Source organism: Jaculus jaculus, chromosome 5 (genome assembly GCF_020740685.1).
Source record: "Jaculus jaculus isolate mJacJac1 chromosome 5, mJacJac1.mat.Y.cur, whole genome shotgun sequence".
Classification (NCBI taxonomy): Eukaryota; Metazoa; Chordata; class Mammalia; order Rodentia; family Dipodidae; genus Jaculus; species Jaculus jaculus.
In genome coordinates, this window is record NC_059106.1 from 86692020 (window position 1) to 86698019 (window position 6000).

The window sequence follows — 6000 nt, forward strand, 5'->3', positions numbered from 1 at the left end:
ATTTTTTCATGGTCATCCCTGGGTGCCCATTTCCACTCTTGTGGTGAGACCTTTTGACTAAAATGGGGCCACAAATGCATTTCAGCCCTGAGGCAGTACAAGTTTTTAATCATAATGGTCCTGTACATGTGTTAACTCTGCCACTGGAGGAAGAATACAAACTCTATAACTCTCCCTCCCAAGCCACCCTTGAAAGCCCATATCTGAGGGAACTATGGGAAAGGATTCCAGGTGTATGGGCAGAAAGAAATCAGACCAGGCTGGCCAAGCACTGGGCCCCAACCATGGTCCAACTGAAGGCCAATGCCAGCCCAATCTAAGTCTTCCAACACCCTATGCCCCGAGAGGCCAAATTGGGAATAACACCTCACATAAACCAACTTTGGGAACAAGGGATATTAGTCCCTTGTCGGTCCACCTGGAATACTCCTCTCCTGCCAGTAAAGAAACCCCACCACAATGACATACTCAAGGGGGGGGGCAATACCTATTGTCTATAGCCTGCAAGGAGACAGTCCTCAACATTCCCCATCCTAGGACCCTGTGACAGGTATGTGAGTTCTTGGGGTTGGTAGGGTTTTGTAGACTCTGGATACCCAGATTCACAGAGATTGGCAAGCCTCTCTATGAGGCCATGAGGGGACAGGAAAATTCCCTTGAATGGATCCCAGAAAGGGAAAATGCCTTCCTCCAATTGAAAAAGGCCCTCCTTGAAGCCCTGGCATTGACTTTGCCAGACATCCACAAACATTTCCATCTTTCCATTGATGACAACAAAGGCATAGATAAAGGGGTACTGACTCAAACTCTCAGCCCTTGGAAGAGGCCAATTTCTTACCTACCAAAGAAATTAGACCCAGTGGCAATGGGATGGCCCCCATGCCTCTGAATAATACCAGCCACCACCTTATTGGTCAAAGACTCAGATAAACTTATTTTGGGCCAAACCCTGAGAGTGACTACTCATCATGCTATTGAAGGAGTGCTAAAGCAGCCCCCTGACAGGCGGCTAACCAATGCCAGGCAGACTCATTATCAGGCTCTTCTTCTCAACCCCCCATGGGTTCAATTTGCCACCAATCAGGCCCTCCATCCTGCAACACTGTTACCTGAACCAGACCTGGACAGTCCCATACATGACTGCTCAGAGATCCTGAGAAGTCTGTAAGGGACCCTCTCAAGGACATTCCCCTTAAAGGGGCAGAGCTGACCTGATATACAAGTGATAGCAGCTTCCTTAAAGATGGTGTCTGGTATGTAAGAGCTGCAGTGACAATGGAAGAAACAACTGTATGGTCAGAAGCCCTCCCTCTAGCTATGTCTGTCCAGAAAGGTGAATTGATAGTCCTGACCAAGGCCTTGCAACTAGGCCAAGGAAAGAGACTTAATATCTATAATGATAGCTGTTATGCTTTTGCAATGGTACATGTTCATGGATCTGTTTTTAAAGAAAGGGGGCTATTGACAGAAGGCAAAACCACTAAAAATAAACAGGAGATTTTGGACCTCCTGTGGGCTATATGGTTCCCCAAAGAGATAGCAATCATGAACTTCCCTGGTCACCAGAAAGGGGAGGATCCTACTTCCAAAGGGAATAACAGGGCTGACAAGGCAGCATGAGAGGCAGCCCTCCAGGTTGCTACCATCCTGGTGGCAAAATTGCCTCCAATAGTGGTGCCAACATTGCCAGAGACACCAAACTACATTGATTCAGAACTATGGAGGATTAAGACCTGCATGGCAGCCTATAAGGAACAAGGATGGTATAAGTCTCCTCATAGAAGGATCATCATCTCCTTGGACTTTGCTAGCCAACTCATCAGACAAATACACCAGAGCACTCATCTAGGACAACAGAAGTTTGAGGACTGGCTTAGATGGGCCCACCTTAAAGTTTTTGACTTGAGAGAAAAGGCAGCAGAAGCCATAGCCCGATGCCATGCCTGCCATCTGGTAAATGCAAAAAGTGGAGTTTCTCAGTCAGGAATCAAGGAAGAGGAACCCAACCAGGAGTAAATTGAAAAATTGGCTTTACAGAGATAAAACCTGGTTTATATGAATACTGGTATTTACTAGTATTTATAGACGCCTTTTCAGGATGGACCAAGGCTTTTCCAACTAAGAATGAGACTGCCACAGCTTGGTCCAGAAACTGTAAGATGAAATCATTCCAAGGTATGGTTTACTTGTTCTTTAGGGGTCAGATAATGGGCCATCCTTCATCTCACAAGTAATCCAGGCTATAGTTAAAATTGTGGGGACAAATTGGAAACTTCATTGTGTGTATCATTCCCAGAGTTCAGGACAGTTAGAAAGGATGAATTGGACCTGAAAGGAGACCCTAACTGAATTAATCCTTGAAACTGGCAGTGACTAGGTGTCTCTCCTTCCCTTTGCCCTCTTCTGAGTTCAAAACTCCCCATTCACGATGGGGCTGACCCCTTTTAAAATCATGTATGGAGCCGGGCATGGTGGCGCATGCCTTTAATCCCAGCACTCGGGATGCAGAGGTAGGATTGCGGTGAGTTCGAGGCCACCCTGAGACTCCATAGTGAATTCCAGGTCAGCCTGGGCTGAAGTAAGACACTACCTTGAAAAACCAAAAAAAAAAAAAAAAAAAAAAATTCATGTATGGGGGCTGGAGAGATGGCTTAGTGGTTAAGCACTTGCCTATGAAGCCTAAGGACCCCAGTTAAAGGCTTGATTCCCCAGGACCCATGTTAGCCAAATGCACAAGGGAGCATACACTTCTGGAGTTCGTTTGCAGTGGCTGGAGGCCCTGGTGTGCCCATTCTCTCTCTCTCTCTCTCTCCCTCTCTCTCTCTTTCTCTCTCTCTCTCTCTCCGCTACTCTCAAATAAATAAATAAAAATGAACAAAAAATTTTAAAGTCATATATGCAAGGCAAAAAGCAGAAATGTTAACTGAATTTGATTATGAAAGATTCCTTTCCTCCATACAAGCTTTCTTTCAGGTGCAAGACCATCTCTGCCCTCAGATGTATGCCATCTATGAGAAGGCACCTCCACCTACACCCCATGGGTTCAGGCCAGGTGATCTAGCACTCATCAAAAGACACTGAAAAGAGACTCTTGAATCTGGTTGGAAGGGATCCTTCACCGTGATACTAACCACCCCAACTTCTGTGAAGGAGGATGGCATCCCCGCTTGGATACATCACTCCCATGTGAAGCCTGTTGACCCACATGTAGATCCAGATGATTGCACACCTGAAGAAAAGCCAGGACTGTGATGAGCCATTGCACACCCGCAGGATCCACTCACACTAAGGATTCATAAGCTAGAGACTCAACGATGATGCTAAAGATGTTTATGGTTATGTTTCTTACTGTTTTTTTGCTGTTCAGAACTTTGAGAATCCCCCATAAACTTCGCCCCTCCATCACTGCAACCCACATTACCCTTATAATCTCACCTGGATAATCTCTAACTCTACCACTGGGACTATTCTTAATTCCACCTCCCAGCTGTTCCCACTGTATACATGGTGGCTAGAACTCATGGTAGACTTATGTGATATTTTTGAAGGGAATGGGAACACAGTAACCAACAACCCTTTCCCCCTTTTGGGTGCACTTATCTGGCTAGTAGGCAATGAAATCGAGCACTAACTATCTATGTTTGGGCTTCTGGTTAAATTGGTATCTTAGGAACCACACCAAGCAGCCTAGGTGAGAAAAAGGCAAACAATACCCAGCAAAAAACACATTTTTACTAAAACGTGATGTGTATAAGAAATTAAACCAGCAGTGCAAAATGTTTCCAATTTCATGAGGTCCCAGTGATTAATCTATGGTTTTATTGCCTGAGCAATTGGGGTTGTACTCAGAAAGTCCTTGCCAAGACCAATATGTTGAAGGGTTTCCCCTACTTTTTCTCTAGCAGTTTCAGAGTTTCAGGTCTGATGTTAAGGTCTTTAATGCATTTGGACTTAATTCTTGCGCATGGCGAGAGAGAAGAATCTATTTTCATCCTTCTGCAGATATATATCCAGTTGTCCCAACACCATTTACTGAAGAGGCTGTCTCTTCTCCAATGAGTATTTTTGGCATTTTTATTGAATATCAGGTGGCTATAGCTACTTGGGCTTACATTTGGATCCTCTATTCTGTTCCACTGATCTACATGTCTGTTTTTGTGCCAGTACCACACTGTTTTTGTTACTATGGCTCTGTAGTATAGGTTAAAATCAGGTATGGTGATACCACCAGCCTTATTTTTGTTGCTCAGTATTATTTTAGATATTCGAGGGCTTTTGTGATTCCAAATGAATTTTTGGATTGTTTTTGCTATTTCCATAAAGAATGCCTTTGGAATTTTGATTGGGATTGCATTAAATGTGTAGATTGCTTTAGGTAAGATTGCAATTTTCACATTGATTCTTCCAATCCAGGAACAAGGGATGTTTCTCCACTTTCTAGTGTCTTCTGCAATTTCTCACTTTAGTGTTTTAAAGTTCTCATTGTAGAGAATTTTTACTTCCTTCGTTAGGTTTATTCCAAGGTACTTTATTTTTTTTGATGCAATTGTGAATGGGAGTGATTCTCTGATTTCATTCTCTCTGTGTTTGTTGTTAGTATATATGAAGGATACTGATTTATGTGTATTTATTTTGTATTCTGCTACATGGCTGTAGGTTTTGATCAGCTCTAACAGTTTGCTAGTAGAGTCTTTAGGGTCCTTTATGTATAAAATCATGTCATCTGCAAATAATTATAAGTTGATCTCTTCCTTTCCAATTTGTATCCCTTTTATGTGTGTCTCTTGCCTTATTGCTATGGCTAAGACTTCCAAAACTATATTAAATAAAAGTGGGGACACTAGACACCCTTTTTTTGTTCCTGCTTTGAGTGGAAAAGCTTCCAGTTTTTCCCCTTTAATAATATGTTGGCTGTAGGCTTGTCATAAACAGCCTTTATTATATTGAGATATATTCCTTCTATTACAAGTCTCTGTAGGACTTTTATCATGAAGGGATGTTGGATTTTGTCAAATGCTTTCTCTGCATCCAATGAGATGATCATGTGATTTTTGTCCTTCAACCCATTTATACAATGTATTACATTAATAGATTTGCGTATATTGAACCATCCCTGAATCTCTGGGATAAAGCCTACTTGGTCAGGGTGAATGATCTTTTTGATATACTCTTGTATTGTGTTTGCCAATATTTTGTTGAGAGTTTTTGCATCTATGTTCATGAGGGAGATTGGTCTATAATTTTCTTTTTTTGTTCTTTCTTAACCCCCTGGTTTTGGTATCAGGGTGATGCTGGCCTCATAGAAGGAGTTTGGTAGAATTCCTTCGTTTTCTATTTCCTGGAAAAGCTTAAGAAGCAATGGTGTTAGCTCTTCCTTAAAGGTCTTTTAAATTTCAGCAGTGAATCCATCTGGGCCTAGGCTTTTTTTAGTTGGGAGATTATTGATAACTGTTTGGAACTCCATGTTTGCTATAGGTCTATTTAAGTGATTAATCTCATCTTGGTTTAATTTAGGTAGGTCATATAAATCAAGGAAATTATTCATTTCTTTCAGATTTTCATACTTTGTGGAGTATATGTTTTTATAGTATGTCCCTATGACCTTTTGAATTTCTTTGGAAAATGTTGTGATGATACCTTTTTTTATCTCTGATTTTATTAATTTGTATCTCTTCTCTCTTTCTTTTGGTCAGATTTGCTAAGGGTTTATCAACCTTGTTTATTCTTACAAAGAACCAACTCTTTGTTTCATTAATTTTTTTGGATTTTTGTTTGTTTGTTTGTTTCTATTTCATTAATTTCTGCCCTAATCTTTATTATTTCTTCCTGTCTACTGATTTTTGGTTTGCCTTGTTCTTCTTTTTCCAAGGCTTTAAGGTGAAGCATTAGGTCTTTTACTTGTGACCTTTCTAATTTCTTAATATAGGCACTTAAGGCTATAAATTTACCTCTTAGAACTGCCTTCATTGTGTCCCAGAGATTTTGATATGTTGTGTTCTC